General features: G+C 37.0%; 1 protein-coding gene across 2 annotated transcripts in view; it reads left to right on the top strand.

Moving 5' to 3' along the window:
- Window positions 1-21,064, top strand: part of LOC112055120 (uncharacterized) — a 266,259-nt gene that overhangs the window by 143,314 nt on the left and 101,881 nt on the right. Inside the window, exon 2 of one of the 2 annotated variants that reach the window (XM_052888600.1) lies at window positions 14,742-14,819. The exons of the other annotated variant lie outside the window; for it this stretch is intronic. The gene's annotated coding sequence lies outside the window, so the exon portion shown is untranslated. The remainder of the gene's footprint in view (window positions 1-14,741; window positions 14,820-21,064) is intronic. 2 annotated transcript variants of the gene reach the window in all.

Genomic DNA, 21,064 nt, shown 5'->3' with positions numbered 1-21,064 from the left:
TAAAAAAGTTTTACTTTAGTTTGCTTAAGACGTACCTAACTATCTTAAGCAAACTTTTTTTTTTTTAGAAAATATGTTTCCAAGATTTTGTATATTCTTATGACACTTTAACGCCATATTGTTAAAAATTCTTTTAAGAAACAAATACTTATCTAACGTGATTGTCCTGTTAATATTCTACGAAATTGTATTACGAATAAATATTTTAAAAAATGTCTTTTTTCATTTATTTCGCATTTATTAATTTGTAATTTTATAGAAATTGTCTAACCCTATCGTTATTGCAATATTAACAAAAATTGCTCGTTTACAATTGCTCTAAGCACAGATTTTAAAAACTATATTTCTTGGTTGCACCAACGTAATAGAAGACCGTAATTACCGGCGTAAACACTTTGTTTTAAAGAAATCGCGCCCGCACCGCGGCGACGTCGTGTACCGCAAGTGCTTTACACCCTTTTACTGGCTGAGTTCTTTGTTGTTTTTGTTAAAACATGGTGAAGTTATTTTATAGCGTTACAATTTATAAAGATTTTTAATTAAATTAAAAAAAAATAAACACAAAGCACTCATGCCATATAGACCAAGCAAAGGATATACAGGACAATAACTTGTTTTTAACCTAATTCCAAAAAAGGAGGCGGTTTCTCAATTCGACCATATATATATATTTTTTTTCTCTCTCTAGATAATGGACTTACGTAAATGCATGTTGTTAGATATCTAGCGTACTACATTAAACAGCAAATATCTCAACCTTAGTAGTAATTTAATAACAATTTTAGAACAAGGATAAGCATTTCCTAAGCATGCTCGTTTCATCTTAGGCCACACCTACGTTTACCATCAAGATGATTGTGGTCAAGCACGAGTTTATCATAAAACTAGCGTACGCCCGCGACTCCCTTCGCGTGGGATTCAGCTTTCACAAATCCCGCGGGAACCATGGATTTTTCCGAGATGAAAGTAGCTTATGTGTTAATTCATCTATTTCCATTCTAAATTTCAGCCAAATCGGTTTGCAAGCCGCAGCAAGGAACAAACATACTTATTACGTACACACACACTAAAATATATTTATGATGTTTTCTATAGTTTCAATTTCAACTTCGAATCATTGTTATTCCGTTTGATACCTACCAGAGCCAGATATACGTGCATAATATAGATGAAAACGTGAGCAAAAGCTAGTCTATAAAAATGGAATTTTCGTTTTTCCTACATTTCAGTAAACGTAGTTTTATATTTATGAGTTCAAATAAAAGTATCGATTGAACAGTTTCATTCGCTATTGGGTTCAGTATGAATGGCGATTTATTCGGCAGTCCCATCTGCATCTCTTTACGAATGTACATATAAACGAGCAAATCATACGACCGGCGATCAATTAAGCTCGGCGAACTCTGGAAATCATTCCATCGCTGTTATCATTATACAAGATGTAATGCAGTGGTCGAAATTCCGACCGTAATTAATTGCGCTCGCACCGATCGTTGGTTTGTGAAGAATTACGGTAAAATTTAATGAAGACATTTGAACATTTATTCACCAATTAGTTTTATGTTGTGTTATACGTTTAAAATTCAAATTAGGCTCAGTTTACAAGCACTTTTGAAACGTCAAGTTATGTCATGATTTAATCGTTATCAACCCATATTCGGCTCACTCCTGAGCTCATGTCTCCTCTCAGAATGAGAGGGGACATGAGCTCAGGAGAATGGGCTCAATGCAGATTGGCAGACTTCACACACGCAGAGAATTAAGAAAATTCTCTGGTATGCAGGTTTCCTCACGATGTTTTCCTTCACCGTTTGAGACACGTGATATTTAATTTTCTTAAAATGCACACATCTGAAAAGTTAGAGGTGCATGCCCCGGGCCGAATTTTAACCCACACCCTCCGGAATCGGAGGCGGAGATCATATCCACTGGGATATCACTGCTCTCAAGATTTAATGGTGGTAATTAAAGTTAAAAACTTATAATTAAAGTTACGATGGTTCGAAAAGCGCCTCGGTCCAAGAAGTGCCCACAACAAATTATTTCTTATAGTTTAATATTAATGTAGCTTTCTGAAAATTTATGCATCATTTTCCATATGTTTTAACCAGCAATATGTTTTTACTTAATTGTGCATAATTAATTTTTTTTTTAAATATTAAGAAATAATTATAATTATTAAATTGAAATAATGCAAATTACTATTAATGGTACAATGCGGTGTGAGTGGCGGCCGCAAGATTGCCCCTAAGAATTCCATAAAAAGCGCACCCTTGCATACCCGCAGTAAACAAATAGCGCATACCTACCGCCACGGGTCGCGATGATGGCTTTGTTACACGCCATGACTACAGAACAGTGACTTCACCACATCTGGCCGGCTTGTTATGTGAAACTATTTTGACGTAAATACAAAATTATTATTATTAAAAGCTTTTTGTTGTCTTTCCCTGTGTAAAACCTTGAAAGCTTTTTTTATTCATTGACAAGTTAGCGTTTAACTAGGACCACACCTGAGGGCCTAGTGGCAGTTTGATACTGTGACGATCACGTTAACGTAAACGCGAATTTCTAAGGAATTGAAACAGCGCCATCTAGTGGCACTACTGTACAAATTCCATATAAATTCGCGTTTAAATTAATGCGATAGTAACAGTATGAAAATATTGAAAACTACCACTAGGCACACTGATGTTAAGTGACGATCCAATGTAAGATTAAAGCAGGCTTGTTTGGAATAGGTACTACCTACACCGCTGACGTGATTGCCTAGTGGATATCACCTGTGCCTTCGATTCGGAGGACGTAGGTCCAAATCCGGTCCGGGGCATACACCTCTAACTTTTACTGTAGCAGTTATGTCCATTTTAAGAAATTAAATATCACGTGTCTCCAACGGTGAAGGAAAAACATCGTGAGGAAACCTACATACCAGAGAGTTTTCTCAATTCTCTGCGTGTATGAAATCTGCCAATCCGCATTTGATCAGCGTGGTGGACTAAAGCCTAACCCCTTCTCATTCTAAGAGGAGACTCGAGCTCAGCAGTCAGCCGAATATGGGTTGTTTAGGTGCGTAGTAGTCTACTTTATAGTATTGTAATCTGTGGTTTCCGAAGCTGATGTCATAGTTATAATTTTTATTTATATTACTATTATGATAATATGATTATGTACTATGATGTTGTTTGTAAGCCCTCAATAAAATAAAATAACGATTAATTATGACAATAGCATTTGGTTTTAGTTAATACAACCAAATAAACAGACAAAAAGATCGTGATGTCGAGTAAAGATAGAATAACAATGATAATAATCAGTTGCAACGAACGTCTCATTCGTGGCAGCGCTCACGGAATGCGCAACTAAAATAATAACAACACAATACTCGTAATTCAGCGCAAGTGCCGAACTTGAGGAACAAACGTCGTTACATTTCGGTCTGATAGCGCCCAAGTGTATTATTATTCCCGGAATGTGGAAAATATATCTTTTTAGATGCCCTAGAGTTTCTGGAATTACTTTTTTTTATATTCACTTTTTAATTATTAAAAACTCAGCAACTCCACGGATAATGGGCCAGAATTGTCCTCAACAGCTCAACCGTTAATATACTCTATACTCAATTTCGAAGATCTTGAGTTCGATTTCCATACCCATTGTCTTACTTACAGAACATAGAAAACGCTTAATTTAACGCTTTGGCGGTCTTACTTCTATCATAGGAGTTCTTTAGTTAGAATATTTCCTTTAATGTATTCTTAGTTATATTTTATTTTTGGCATCCCTTAGAAATAAAGTTCAAATTCTAATAAATAAATTGTTATAGGCGAACATTATATCGACGAATATAAAATAACTGCAGGTGGGATAAAAACTTACGGCCTCCGTGGCGCAATGGTATGCGCGGTGGATTTACAAAACGGAGGTCCTGGGTTCGATCCCCGGCTGGGCAGATTGAGATTTTATTAATTTGTCCAGGTCTGGCTGGTGGAGGGCTTCGGCCGTGGTTAGTTACCACCCTACCGGCAAAGACGTACCGCCAAGCGATTTAGCGTTCCGGTACGATGCCGTGTAGAAACCTAAAGGGGTGTGGATTACCATCCTCCTAACAAGTTAGCCCGCGTCCATCTTAGACTGCATCATTACTTACCATCAGGTGAGATTGTAGTCAAGGGCTAACTTGTAAATAATTAAATTTTCGACGTACAAAGTCTAGTACAAACAAACATACGTTTTGTAGGTATAAAAATAGGTTATCGATCCTCATTACAGAACCGATTTACCGTAATGAGTACATTTTTATCTCCCAAGTCGCAGTACTCGTTTGTTACACGTGCTCCAATTAGCACCAATTACTGACCCGCAACCCGGTCCAGGCACTTAGGTATACCTACTGTATATAGGTGTTATGTAAAGCTAGCCACACACGATCCAATACACCCACCCACAAACATATTTTTATACTAGACAACGTAGAAATGTGCAAACTTGTCGTAATTTCATTTTGTCGCTTGTTAAACAACGAAAGTTATTGAAACACATAATACCTAAATATTGTCTACACTGTCGAGTTGTGTGTTTTGGAAGTGTAAAAACTATATGTATATACATAAATATACAATGTAAATAAACACAAAATTGTGCACGTATGCGCTCAGTGGAGCCGCTAAATTAGGATCACTTTTTGCGGTGCTTTTGTAGGCACGTAACATATCTATAGTATAAAATAATCATTGTCCACACACGCGTGTGTGTTGGTCAACATTTTATGCTTCAAGCCGAGCCGTCGTGCACATCGCGACCAACACACGATCGAGACGTGTAGAGCGTGTCTAGGCAAATTCCAAAGAAAGAGTGACAACACAGCGACAAGGTTACACGAACCAAGGTCACTTTTGTCTTATAAATTTTACTGGATATCATGCCAGCAGCACTGCAGGTATGTGGGTATATCGGACCGTGGATGACTAGCGTATACTTACTTTTGCAGTCTTATAACTGCATTCTCATATACCCGAGTATGAAATTTTCTTCCTCCTATTATACGTAATTGTTTACTCATTCTTTATTACAAGACTATAGCTGGAGCTGGTACAAATTGTTCCGCTGTATATAGGTAGGTAATTTCATACAAAAACTACCAAAAAGGTTAGTGGGTTTAGCAGTCTATAGTCATTTCAAGTGACTTGTACTGGACAATGTTTGGAAATGTTTTCCTTTGTAGCGCCTATTGAGCCCATTTTGATAAATGAGGCAACGATTTATATATAACAATATCGATATCATAATAATTACGCACAAAGAAGCGGATAGCATAAAAAATCCTTTTGCAATTAATTAATATAATTATATACTTATAAGAGCGATTTTTATAGATGCAAAATGCTTACCCCGATACGAGTCATTACTAACCGTATTATGTATTGGAGAAGGAAATTTCTATTTTAGACATGTTTTACGTTTCTTTTATATTCTTTACAAGTTAGCCCTTGACTACAATCTCACCTGAGGTAGTGATGATGCAATCTAAGATGGAAGCGGGCTAACTTGTTAGAAGGAGAATAAAAACCCACAACCCATACGGTTTCTACACGACATCGTACCGGAACGCTAAATTGCATGGCGGTATGTCTTTGCCAGAAGGGTAGTAACCAGCCAGACCTGGATCAATTAAGTAAACCTCAGTCGGCCCAGTCGGGGATCGAACCCAGGACCTCCGTCTTGTAAATCCACCGCGCATACCACTGCGCCACGGACGTTTAGTGAATATCCTAGTTGAAAACTTTGTGCACGCCACTGATTATACTTTATTATAACGCTTCAATATTCTGATTCTCGTAAACAAGTCAACTATTGCGGGACTGCAGATTTCTCTCTAAAGCTACACGTTTAAACGTACCGATGAGTTTGCGTTCATGAAAGTACTCGAAAGTTCCGGAACCGCGCAAGCAACTCTTGAATTTGAAAAGTTGTTCAAAAACAGTTTATTATATATTTAATGTAAGTTGTTCTAACTTCGCTGATGCGAGAACATAACTGTGCTTCGAGAAACAGGATGTTGTGGCTACCAACATACTAGTTATAGTTTAGTTTTTTCATAAATCCCGCGGGAACCTTAGATTTTTCCGGGATAAAAAGTAGCTTATATATTTCTCAATAATCTACTCTATCTAATAATGAAAGTTCCGTTTAAATCGGTTCAGCCGTTCCAGAGATTACCCCGGAAAGACAGACAAAAAAAAGACGGTTAAAAAAAATTAAATCCTTTGTGCTAAATATTGGTTAATTATACAATATCTTTGGCTAACGCGGCCAATCTCACTTGAGACTAGCCATCTACACAGGAGCCAATTAGCCAAGTCGTATGCTCACACGTGTGGCCAAATGTTTATCATTTCAATATTAATTTTCTTATACACACACCACATGCCCCAGTAAAAAGATTAAAGGAATACATAGACGAACTTTGTATTTAGTCTAAAAACTTGCATACTTTTTGTTTTAAAAAGATTCAAATGTTATTGTTTATTAATTATCTATACCTACTGATATTATAAAACTGAAGAGTTTGTTTTTTGTTTGATTGAACGCGCTACTCTAAGGAACTACTGGTCTGATTTAAAAAATTTTGTCAGCGTTAGATAGCCCATTAATCGAGGAAGGCTGTAGGTTATATTCTATTTTCAAAAAATTTAGGGATCCTAACTGAAACTCCAATAATGTAACCCAAGGTGTTGCACGAAAATTACCTAAAATTGTGTTTACATCGCGTTTGTTGCAAAAACTATTGATGTTAGAATAACATAATGTACTCCAACTTTGTAGAACACACCATTTTTTACAAAAAATGTCGCGACAGCATATGCCTAACTATTATAGTAATGACACACTTTTATTTAAAAAAAAAAAAATGGAAATGCCGCCGTTAGAAAAAGCTCTTTATTTGTATCTTGATATTTGGCACCGCTTTAATAACTTTATTCAACTTTTTGAATTATTTAATTCGGACATTCCATTCCAAAGATATCGAAATATTTTTATGCATCAGGTTTTTAACTAAAGCGGAAAATGGAATTTTATAGCATTCATATTCGTAGCAAGACGCCAAACATCGTCTATGTTTTCCTTTAGTCTGTGTCACAAAGGGAGTTGTGCAAACAAAGCTTCGTGACCGATAAAGCGCTTATCGCCGGCAAATAATTCAAACATGGACTTTAAATGTAAATATTACAGCGGACGCGGGCCTTATCGAATCTTGGGCCACCTTGTTAACATAATGGTACCGCTATAATAGATATACTATGAGTTTATGCGGATACCTACCTTCTTCATATTAAACTAGCCACTAACCATTCAATAAGTCCACGTGCCTGCAGCGCTAACGGCAGGACGTCCGATAAAACTTGTTCGTGTGTTGGTCAGTTCAGTTCAGATCAAATAAGAGTACGTTGATATTATAAACATATTTGCACGAGCAGAGAAGGGGAGTGTTGATCGATCGTCAAGGAATTCCTTAACCCTACATCCTGTAGTCACAAGTCCTGGACTTTGCTTGGTGTTTTTCTCTCTACCACGCGATGGACCCGGCACCTGCATGGTGAATCCATGGAATGCTAAGATATTCGTCTCATGTAATAGGATAATAAGCGATTTTTGGATTTAATCATTTCATTTTTCATTTTTGAACATAAGGAAGGAGGATACATTGCATGTTGTTGAGTACCTCCACCAAGTATGACTTCCACGGAATCGAAGATATCGGTCTCTCTTTCGATGCGATGGGACGAAAGAGAGCGTTATACACTACGAGTATATTGGTCTACTTTTGACTTTTTCCCTTGTTATATCTTGGTAAAATGATGATAAAATAAATATAATATAATATAATAAGCTTACTAACGTTCAAGTATAAATAGTATTTATTTTTGTCTTTGTATGTTAGTTAGTTAGTCCTGTAATTGTAGTTAGTTAGTCCTGTAATTATACTTAAATTGCATTGCATTTAAATTGTGTACTTGTGAACAATTTTACTTTTAAAAAAGAAGCTTAATTTCTGATGTTTAAAGTACGTACTAATGTTGATGCAGTATCCCAAATACCATAGATATCACTCTAATATTACAAAGGCGAAAGTTTGTGTGTGTGTGTAAGTATGTTTGTTATTCTTTTACGCTGCGGCTACTGAAGCGATTTGGCTGAAATTTGGAATGAAAATAGATTTTACTCTGGATTAACACATAGGCTACTTTTCGTCCCGAAAGAATCCATGGTTCCCGCGGGATTTGTGATTGACTCCACGCGGACGAAGTCGAGAGCGCTCCGCTAGTTTTTAGATAAATTAACATAGATATTAAATTGTCACCACAATATTTAATCATCATAAGGTTAAAGCCGCTTCCACCATAACAATGCAAAGTTTGCCGCTCGGCAAACATTTGTTCGTAAAGTCAGAAACTCGCGCTCGTTATAAGACTAACTCATACACAAACTCACGCGAGTTACGCTTCGCTTCGTGTTCAAATAGGCATTTGAATCGTTTTGTTACTTTGTATGTAACATATTGCGGATTACAATTTTTAGTCAAAATTTAGGTTTCCATTCATCAAAATGAAAAAACGGAGCCCTTAGAACAGTTCCTTAATTTTTTGGTTGTCAAGAGCCTTCAGCTCGGGAATGCTCATTAGCCAATGAATATCTACTGCTGGACATAGGCCTCTTACATGGACGGTCTCGAGCTGCCAGCATCCAGCGGCTCCCTGTAATCCGCTTGATGTCTTTGGGCCATCTTGTGGGGTGCTTGGATGTATTCAATTGAAATTAAAGCTATAAACTACAGTCCCTTGCATTTGTGACAAAATTAAAGTTCTAAAAATTAATTATTTAAAAAAAAAAATAACTCGCGCTCATTATCATTTACATCTGAGAGTGAGCATTTCCCCACCAATAACCCACTCGATATTTTTAAATTAAAAAAGTATTTTAGCAGCGTGGTAGGTCTAAACTTTACCTATAAGAAGATGTAGTAGACTGTTTAAATAGGCTGACACCACCAACTTCACCAACCCAAGTCTGAAATGCCTTTTTCTGAGAATTTCTCGGAAGGAATAGGAGCTCAATATTTATGCTACATAAACTAAATATTGTCTCAAACGGTGAAGGAAAAACATCGTGAGGAGACCTGCATACCTGAGAATTTTCTTAATTCTCCACGTGTGTGAAGTCTGCCAATCCGCATTGGGCCAGCGTGGTGGACTAAGGCCAACCCCTCTCTTTCCGAGAGGTGAGACGATGATGATGAAACTAAACATTAAACTAACGAAGCATTACAATGTTAGTAATAAAAACATACCTAAATTATACGAACTAGCTGTACAAATTGGGTACTCGTATTTAAGGATTATAAAATATCTTATTATATAGGTATTTCACGCCCTAGTAAACAATAGACTGATAAGAATATGCACGAATTTGAATATTAATGCTGTATATATTTCAACGCTTTTGTATTATTTACTCAATCTGAATGAAATAATGAGTCTAGTCTTAGTGCTCGCTATAAAATATCCCAGAGAATAAAGGACTGACGACACAAAATATATTGATGTTGAACTAAATTTTATCCCACTTCTGAGACCTGTATTAGGCACCTCGCACACTATGCGGTCATGAGATTCTGGCCGTGGTCGCAAAATCTACAGTTCAAATGCGGGCTGATGTGCGGCCACGACCACGACCGATCGTGAAGCGACTAATTGTCGGCCTAGTTATTCTGCACATGCAATTCTGACTGGTGGAGTCAAATGCGAGTGCGATGTTCTTATCTTTTCTTATTTCACCAGCACGGTCATTATGTATCTCGGTGTATTTGAAATAATGACTTTTGCAACCAACTATATTTGGTTATCAACGACATTACATACCTAATTATTATTGTTATTGTAAAGTGGCCATAATATAGTGATAGTAGCAAGTAGTAACGTTATTTTAGCGAAAACTCTTTATATAAGTAATTTCTTTGAAATAATCATATAGGATGATCGTAAAAAACATAAAATCTCTGCCACTTGATGTAAAATGGCGTTGATGAAAAACGATGTTGTGACTCATTATTTGTATATTTTGACGGCCTCCGTGGCGCAGTGGTATGCGCGGTGGATTTACAAGTCGGAGGTCTAGGGTTCGATCCCCGGCTGGGCCGATTGAGGTTTACTTAATTGGTCCAGGTCTGGCTGGTGGGAGGCTTCGGCCGTGTCTAGTTATCACGCGGCATTTAGCTTTCCGGTACGATGTCGGTTAGAAACCGGAAGGAGTGTGGATTTTCATCCTCCTCCTAACAAGTTAGCCCGCTTCCATCTCAGACTGCATCATCACTTACCGTGAGGTGAGATTGTAGTCAAGAGCTAACTTGTAAAGAATAAAAAAAAAACAATAATAGTCCCGTTGCGACCACTGGCTGTGATTGTGGCCACCTAGTGTGCGAAATCCTTTACATTGTGAATTGTAGTATAAGGCTCAGTGCAAACGTTACTAATAATGATGCTCCATAAAGTTTAAAAGCCCTTTAAGTAACGGTCCTTAATCTGGGCAATAAAACATCCGAGTGGAATGGTCCCGTCATATGTACAGACTAATAAAATACAGAGTTCAGCACATCCCACATATTACAATTAAAGTGACTTATACACGGTTAAAATGTAAATATGCCACGAAGAAAACTTACAATAAGGAAAGTGGAACTAGGGAATATAATGTCGCTTTGTTTAAATACATCACTTACCGTGGCAACGGCCATTTTAATTATATGACATAGCCAAACCTGTAATACTGTGGAAGCTATGTAATTGTGTACTGCAGACCATAAGACTCTTTGTAAAAGCCTCATCAGCAGAGGGCAGTATTTTTTTTTTATTCTTTACTACAATCTCATAGATAGTAAGCGATGATGCAGTCTAAGATGGAAGCGGGCTAACTTGTTAGGAGGAGGATGAAAATCCACACCCCTTTTCGGTTTCTACACGACATCGTACCAGAACGCTAAATCGCTTGGCGGTACGTCTTTGTCGGTAGGGTTGTAACTAACCACGGCCGAAGCCTCCCACCAGCCAGACCTGGACCAATTAAGAAAATCTCAATCGGCCCAGCCGGGGATCGAACCCAGGACCTCCGTCTTGTAAATCCACCGCGCATACCACTACGCCACGGAGGCCGTCGTCAGTATTACTTACTTAAATCAATAAAAATATTACGATGATACACATATTGCTATCTAACTATATCATCATCATCCATCAGCAACAACCCATATTTGGCTCATTAGAGAATCTCCTCTCAGAATGAGAGGGGTTATGCTAACAGTCCACCACGCTGGCCCAATGCGGATTGGCTAACTATCTAGTTCTTTTAAAATTGAAATTCTTAACAATATTCGTCATCATTATTTCATAATATTAATAATTCTATATTTTGTGTGAAGATGAAAGCCAATCCAAATTGACTTCAAGCATCTTTCTACTTAATTACAAAAACTGAATAAGGTGCTTTTACTGCGTAAGCTTTATTATGGCATAATCATCCACCCATGCATTAGGCTTCGTTCGCATCATGCGTAGCAACTCGAGCGATATAAGGGTGCCTTTTGAACTGATTATACTATGTTACTGAGCTCTATAGACATGCACTTCTATGTATACTTTATAATCAAAAGTACCTGGGTTTTATTTCTAATCTAGATACATTTTATAATTTCTAAATTTTCATCATCACGAACCTGTATTGGAGGAGGATTTTGCCATCAGTTTGAACAATGTACATACTCGTATAGTGCCTACCCTAGTTCAAAACATATTGCACGCCGTTTCACGATAGTTCAATAGTCTTACCACAATCTTTTTTAAAACCATCACGATATTTGTCTTATGTTAGGGCGTTAGTAATGTAACTCTTAATATTGAATGAATGGAATGGTCGATGACGTAAAAAATCGCTATACAAAACAATCCTGTGATAAGCTTAATAAGGGTACGAAATGTTGAAACATTATGGAATCGCTACGGGCTTTACAGCTCATGGTATCGGCTCTGGTAAAAGAAGCTTAAGGTAAACAATAGCACGAAACGAATGATCTCTTGTAAACTCCTCAAATACAATTTTGTACAGTTTGTGAAAACAGCGAGACAAGTTTATCGAAATCTCAGACGTCCAACGTGAAACAGGATTAATAGCAATAAAATTTAGTTTACGTCTGGCTCTGTTAACGGCCGTCTACACCAAAATGGCCGTGTCAATGTTCTTCTAAATTATTGTAGTCATTTACTAGATTTTAGTAAATAGTAAAAAAAATCAACACAAAATCCCAAAACTATCGTCCTAGTATTATTAATACTCATGATCATCATCATCGTCATATCAGCCGATGGACGTCCACTACAGTACATAGGCCTTTTGTAGGGACTTCCAAGTATCACGATCCGGAGCCGCATGCATCCATCCATCCCTGCGACTCGCTTCATGTGTGATAAGTGACGATGCAGTCTAAGATGGAAGTTTACCGATGTCTACCACCAGACCAGAGGTGAGCTAATACATTCTAACAAGTAATATGCAATATTGACCCGAGCTAGGAATAGAACAATGTATCAACTGAGTTAGGCAATTCTTCAAAAAACAACAAAAATCTAATTCTAACTGTCATCTGTATGTAAAATTTATCTATAGTGTGTAAAACATTAAAAATATATATATTTCCGGCTCGTAAAAGATAGCATTGACGTGTAGATGTGTGAACTAACCATTACAACTTGAGCTTTCCCGCCAATTAGTTGTAAGCTAATGTAAGTTGAGCTTAAATAGTTAAGTTTTTGGGTTCATTGTATTCGGCCTTGAGATAAATTGCATATTTATATTTTGATATCGAATAATTTTTTCGAGTATTATTTGTGAAACCTTCCTAGCGAGATCTTGATATTTTTCTTTTCGTTCCTTTCTTAGAACCAATTACGAGTAATTTCAATTTGTCGTTACAATACTCGCTTTTATATTATGTTATTTTCCGTTTCATTATTCTACATTTCTATTTTTTTAAATACCAGTGGACGCACGTGACGTCGTCTGTTGCGATTATCAGTTTTTCGCAAATCCCACGGGACAGTAGCGTGCACTTCATAGACGCAAATATGCGCTGCCTACCCCGAGGAACCTAAATTGCAGAAGTAATTTTCCACTTTGTTTATTTGTACATATTGTGCTGGTTAAACTATACAACTTTCTCCGGGATATAAGTAGTCTATATGTTGCCCAATAGCCTCCTCTATCATATAGTGAAAGCCCCATTAAAATCAGTTCAGCCGTTTAAAGATTAGCCCGGACAAACAGACTAAAACAGGCAAAATTAAGAAAAAAAGCTTTTGTGTTTTTTTCAAGACATCGTTATTGTGTAATCACAAACAAATACTCAAATTTCATTTATATATATGTATTAATTAGGATAAAACATACTACGCTATCGTAATCTTTATTAAAGTTATTCCAGTTTTATAAAACAAATAGTCATCTTACTAAGAACCCTACAAAATAACAAATTACTTATCGTCTTTCAAATACAAATAATAGAATAGCCCTTACATTTTATTTATTTGTAATTCACCTTCAGACCCCAACCATTAATCCTTTCCACAATTGTGCTGGAGACCTTATTATTACAAATACCTTAGTCACTGTCAGACGGCGAAAGCTTTTACAGAGATGTCATGTCAAAACATTAGGCTGCTCACTGACTAGACGGCCACGACACGAACAGTGGTCGCACCGACCAGTTGCCATATACAGTAATTTTAGTGGATATACACGAAATTACTTACCTACTAGCTATTTTTAGTAAAATTTAAGTCACATTGGCATCGTATTCAAAATGTATTTAACTGATCAAAAATTAACCAGTGTCTAATATCTATCTATACACATTTTACAAGACATTTTAGTGTATATCGATGGGAATATAGTTAGCGGGTGAGACCTCTTGGTAGACATCATAGAGTGGATAGTGGACATTGCCCTGTTGACATTGTAATTTTTATTAATAAATGTGCTTTACGGTTCTTATTGATTTGATGTTAAAGTTAAGTAAATATAAAGTGAATAGGCAGGACTGAAGAAACAATGTGAGTATCACACACTTGACCGCACATCGAGCCGGTACCACTGGTCGTTGCGACCAAGCTACATATGTATAGTTTACTATGAGGGCTCGCACACTATTTCTGTGACGACAAATGCGGCCTGACCAGCCAGTCTTGCGCCAGAATTACAACTGCAGTAGTCCGACAATAGGTTGCTTTACGACTGACAGTGGCCGTGGCCGCAAATCCAGCCGCCAAAACGTAGCCTCTGCGACCACGGCCAACGATTAGTGGCCGTGGCGGCATAGTGTATAAGGATCCTTAAACAATCCTTTCTTAATCTGATGTATCATCATCATAAACAGAATATTTTAACGGCTGTTACAAGGGCATCTACTGTACGAGTATATAGTGTTTAACCCACCACGCTGTTTCAATACGTGTTTGCGTTCTTTCTCTGACTCTCTCAAGGGTGATAATGATAAATTCATAAACTATCTCTATCATCTGATAGATAAGTAATTACCGATGGCTTAAAGTGATCTCCGAGGCATGGACGTGTAACCAACTAATTTACTTTGAGGTTGTGAATTATTACTGATTATAATTTTTCTTGTTTATTTACAGGTACGCTAGATGGTCCGATACAAGTTTTTGGTTTCAATTTTTCGTTCGTCGTGAGACGACTGACTTCACGCTTTTAAGGTTAGATATGTTTTTTTCATTTCAGAATTGAGTAATTGTCGTTTTGTTGATTATAAATTTTGTTTTTGTAATTTGAATAATAGCAGCCATGTATTCCATATAGATTATTATCTGTTTTATAAAAGTTAATTCCGACTATGTTATCTCACAATACTATTTGTCTGATAATTTCCCAGTGGGTTCTTCTGTGACAAGATGAAAATCAACGGAATATAACGGGACACAGAATTCAGACACTCTACTCTTTTTTGTGATGGAAAGTTACATTGATATGAATAGTGTGTGCTAGCCCATGCTCTTGCGATAGTTTTCCTAAAGCAGTCATGGGTTAAACTATTGAGTTTAAGCGATGATTGCTTTGGGAGGTAGTAAACTTCCAAATGTAAAGCATAATGCTATTTTCGGCATATATACATATCAGAAACTACAGGTCTGATTTGAAAAAAAGAAAAGTTGGAGGTGCATGCCCGGACCGGATTCGAGCCCACACCCTCCGGAATCGGAGGCAGAGGTCATATCCACTGGGCTATCACGGCTCTCAATTACGTTTACTTCAGCTAATTAGGTATATTATATTCTAAGACTTGGATGTGGTAAATGATGGAGTGGTCCGGTCAGCTGTTCACGTCCGAGCTGAGATTTAAACTTTGAGCGTACTTAGTTAATGCGTTTTAGTTGTACCCACAGCGCGGTGCTCGCAAGTTATAACACGATATCGGCTTATTGTGGCCCCGTCGGCGGTAGCTCCCTCTACAAGTTTCTGCGGGTAATTAGCGACCATGTCGCGGCGCTACTATGGGAATATCTAAAACGTATTCAGACTATATTTTTTTTATATTCTTTACAAGTTAGCTTGTGACTGTTTTTAATTAACGGTATTTGTTCCATATAAAAAAAAATTAGTAAGCAAGAGTGTTAAAGTGAAGTTTACTGTTTTAACCCAAAAACTGTTGAAAAAAGATACGAGTTTCTAAGCGCGGCTTCATCGTGAAATTTAGTTTTTTTGCAAATCCCTCTAAAAACATTGAATTTTTCCGATATGAAAAGTAGCCTATGTGTTAATCCAGAGTAAAATCTATTTCCATTCCAAATCTCAGTCAAATTGGTTCAGTAGGTGCGGCGTGAAAAGTAACAAACATCCATACAAACTTTCGCGTTTATAATATTAGTAGGATTAGAATTCAATAGGTTTATTTATTTAAATAACTGGAATAAGAATAGGTGTTATGTTATACCCAAGTTAATGAAATTTTGCACTATCTAACTGTTAGCCACATGTTCAAAGTCGCAAATGAATGCAAGCAAATTACCAAGCAGTAAAAATCTATGAATTTCCAATGTCATTATATTTTTATAGCACTAACCTCCGGCTATTTTCATTTAAGTTGGGATGTGAACGTCTCTATCATTGCATCATAACATTATGCGACTATTGTTAAAGCGATCAGTCGTCTGGCGCTGAGTCGATATCAAATCGTTCTCGCATATAACGGTGCTAAAATTCTAATAGCCAAATCTCATTCGAGTTTAAGTAGTATCTCTCGCACATCAAAGTTATTATTGGCTTAAACGAGCGTGCCGTAGTTTTATTGGCTGAACGTGAGTTGTTTTGCCCCAATATTGGTCGGCAGGTGTGGCGGAACTTTGTCTACCTAGTGGACCGGACGTATTAAGGTGCTTAGGTTGTTTCTAAGAAGCCTATAAGTTGACCTTGCCTGTAGGTAATATAGGTTGGTAGCTTCATTGGCTTTATCGTTATTAGTTGCAATTATTTTTTCTAGGGATTGAGTTTTGTGATGAAGTTTTGTGATTTTTTCTAGGTATTCGTTTTTATGTTGTGGTTGTTTTCGAGTTTCATCTTCACACAACACAAGAAACCGCCCGTGCCTCGTAGAGAACGTTTAATTTTTTTTTTTCTATTATAATTATTTGACATTTTTATTCATTTATTTTGGAATAACTGTGAAGGTACACTTATTAATTTCATTATAACATTTTATTTTATAACATTCTGGTAATAGGTACATCTATATTTTGACATTTAAAATATTTTTTTAAACATACCTTCGCAAGTTTAATTAAGTCTCTATTGTTATTGAATATTTTGTAATTAGTTTTATTTTATAAAAAATGTGTTGGTACATTTATTAATTTAATTATTATATTTTATTTTTATGACATTTTGATATGCAATTACTTTTATATTTGACATTTCAAATATAATTTCTATGTTCAGAAATTATATTTTACTTTCACAATTTAAGTTTAATTTAATTTAAACTTTAATTGTGTCTTTATAAATTGTTGTACGCCAGAAATGGTCAAATGCATAATTAATTATCTGTCTATTCTCAACAAATAAATGAACATGAATATGAAAATGTCGTCGATCCTGGCCATTTTCATTAGTATTTGATACTGATCCATAGAGCCGTGATAGCCCAGTGGATATGACCTCTGCCTCCGATTCCGGAGGGTGTAGGTTCGAATCTGGTCCGGGTGCAATTCCGACTTGTCAGTTGTGTGCATTTTAAGAAATTAAATATCACGTGTCCCAAACAGTGAAGGAAAACATCGTGAGGAAACCTGTACACCAGAGATTTTACAACCCATATTCGGCTCACTGTTGAGCACGAGTATCCTCTCAGATCGAGATTTGTTAGGCCTCAGTCCACCATGCTGGCCCAATGCATATAGGGAACTAAGAAAATTCTCAGGTATGCAAATTGTCTCAAACGATGAAGGAAAATCATTATAAGGAATATTGATTTTCCTTCATCGTTTGAGACAACTTTTAATTTCTTAAAATTCGTGATATTTAATTTCTTAAAATGCACACAACTGAAAAGATGGAGGTGCATGCCCCGGACCGGATTCGAACCTACCCTCCGAATCGAAGTCAGAGGTCATACTCACTGGACTGTCACATCGTCGAGTGTAATTACTATGTAGGTACTTGGTTGTTTAATATCCGAATCTCAATGAAAAAAATATAAAACGCTATAGTTGCCCCTACGATTTTTGAAAGTTCCCCTCGATTTCTCCAGAATCCCATCATCAGATCCTAAAATGGTGACAATGGGACCACCTCAGGGGTATACCCTTTCAAACAAAAAAAAATATTCAAATCGGTCCAGGCATCTTCGAGTAATCAGGTAACATACATACAAAAAAAAATCATACAGACGAGTTGAGAACCTCCTCCTTTTTTTGAAGTCGGTTAAAAAAGAGGTGTACCACTGAACGTGGACATGTTGGCACATGTCCAACGGGCTGTGGTTGAGGTTGTGGAGAGCCCAGTTGTGATGGACATTAACGAAGAGATTAACATCCAGCTATCACTTAACTACACTAGCGGAAGCCCGCGAGTTTGTACGCCCTTAGACCTCCCTAATCGGGCCCTCTTGTCAAATCCGTTCTGAGCGGACTTCTACTAACAGTAAACTACCTCCCTGCCAAATTTCATCTTTATACGTCAAGGAGTTTTGGAGATTTCACATGATGTCACACGATGTTTGAATGTGATTAGATCGGATTTTATCAAAAAAATTGAAATTTGAACGGGAAGTTCATGAAATATTTCTTCCTGTATATTTTTTCAGGTTTCCTGTGGACTCGTTTTAATAGGATTTGCATTGCGCACCGGTAGTGGATATTACGAATGCACAGGCTTAGTTTTTCAATTTTTCAACTTTATTTTAACAGATTTTACAGTGATAGGGCTGAGATGTTGTTCTAGTAAGTACCTACTAGACTTTTATCAGGAGGTTCTACTCTTCCCATTACTATTTAAATAATAAGTAAACATTAAAGCTTATTCCTAGAAAGAGCATGAGATAGAGAGAGAGTCAAAAAACTAACTACCAACGGCGAAGAGTCCATATAGGCCTATTCCCGTCGGGTTACCTTTTAATATCCATACAAACATAATCATTATTGTGATGAATATGTATGTATGAAAAACCGGAGTTTGTATCAAGCGGTATGAATTGCCTTTTCTTTGGGACGGCTTACCTTCGTCAATATTCCATCCTTCGCCATTGCTTTATATTTTGGTCTCATTTTGTCGATGGGTTTTATTTCGTTGAGACTAGACCAGTTCGATGATACCATACCTATTGTATTAAGTGTTTATTGCATTACCATCGAAGATAGGCAAATACCTTTATCAAACTTAGTCCAATCGAACGTCAGAAACCCCATGAATTGAACCTCAATTCAAGAACCCCATGAATTTATAGTTCCCAATATTTGCCGCACACACACATCGGTTAAATAAAAGCTTGTAAAAACAGTTCGTCGTGTACTAGCCAAGTCACCCCGCAGTGTTTTCCAACATCAAAAAATACGATCAAACGATCGTGGCCGTCTCTAGAACCACGGCCATTCCATACAAAACGATAGCAAAATGTTTGCCATACAAATTAAAGCACAGGAAAATCACCTTTATGTAACCGACATAACGGTTGTAATAGCGTAATTGTACAGTCGTTTGGGAAGTCAGTACTATGTATTAGATTCTCAAAAGCATTTATGCGTTGACCACAGACGAGTAGCAAATGTTCCGATAAAAGGTAACGGCTTTTATGTCAACATTCCTGGGTGAAAATATTTATTTGATGTCCTTAGATTACGCATCGATATGAAAGTGATTTCTTGACCCTTTTCACAACCTTTGGCTCAGTTTTTTTAGGGTTCCGTACCTCAAAAGGAAAAAAATGGAAACCTTATAAGATCATTTTGTTGTCCGTACATCTGTCAAGAACCCACAGACAGAGGTATCAATTTGAAATGACATGACACAGGTCTACGGTCCCATGAAGTTGTGAAAAATCAAACTTCTAACTTTAAGGTAAAAATGATTGGCCGTTTATTCAGCAAAAATTCATATTTCTATATTACCTCCACATACTATTTACCTATTTAATTTATTTGCATCCTATTTATCTATTTAACTACTTATTTCTCGTACAAGAAATCTTGTCTCAAAATCTCAAAGCTATGAGTAATTAAATCTTAAAAACATATTTTGGGCAAGCTCGGCTAAAACTGCGCTATTTAATTTCTGAACTATTTACAATGATCCAACGTACGGAACTTTCGGGCGAGTCCGACTCGAACTTTCCTTGTCCGGTTATTTTTTAAATGCCCTAGGTCTGGCTAATCGAGAACACCAGTTTTTTTTAATGTTCTAGGTCCGGTTACTCGAGAACAACAACTAAATACAAGAGATTGAACCTTTTATATTTAGGAGCTGTGCAACAGTGGAGCAATCAGAGGTGGTGGAAACAGTTTAATTTTCCAAATGCAACGACTATTTTAAAAAATGAAAATTTCTGAGCGCCGTTGAAGCGATTCAAAAGATCGCACTTTCCACTCAACTAAGTGTTGTATTAAAGACAACGAACGATACACAGCTATAAGGTGGGTAACGCTGTAGCATAAGGGCAACTATCCACTTAAGGCGAGCGATGTATCGCAGCGCTGCAGCATTTTTTTGTCAGTGGTAGTAGTAGTACTATTTGTAATATTAGGCGACAGGCGATAGTCGATACTCGTCCGGGGAAGTATCGACTATCGCCTTGCATATTTCTGCCGCCAATAAAAATTCTTGTCAAAAATAAAAACATACATACAGTCGAACGTAGAACGTCCTCCTTTTTGGAAATCGTTAAAAAGGGTATGCAGCCGGTGAAATTACAGGCACATAAAGTGTAATGTACGTGTGTGTATGTACCAAGTATGTGTAAGATTGACAGGCACAGTGTTTAGAGTTGTGATTGTCTACACACCACAATGCCTAAACACTTAAGTGTCCGATCCCTCAACCACCTGGGCAAGTCAGGACCAAAACTCAAGTAATTGAAGCAATGGAAAACCTTTTTGTTATCTTTGGTACAACCTACATGTAATTAGTCTGTTTTGTTACGTAATATGTTACACATGGCAATACAAGTGTAGGCAAATAAACACTGGAAAAGTTTTTTTTACGTGCGCCGCACTATACTAATACAATAAAGCTGAAGAGTTTGTTTGTTTGTTTGATTGAACGCGCTAATCTCAGAAACTAAAGGTCCGATTTGAAAAATTCTTTCTGTGTTAGATAGACCATTTATCGAGGAAGGCTATAGGCTATATATTATCCCCATATTCCTACGGGAACGGGAACCACGCGGGTAAAGCGGGACAGCTAGTATTTCATATTACGAGTATACTTGAAACACCGTCACCGCCTAGTTCGGACT

Source organism: Bicyclus anynana, chromosome 23, assembly GCF_947172395.1.
Source record: "Bicyclus anynana chromosome 23, ilBicAnyn1.1, whole genome shotgun sequence".
NCBI classification, from domain to species: domain Eukaryota; kingdom Metazoa; phylum Arthropoda; class Insecta; order Lepidoptera; family Nymphalidae; genus Bicyclus; species Bicyclus anynana.
This window is presented reverse-complemented; position numbering and strand designations above follow the sequence as displayed.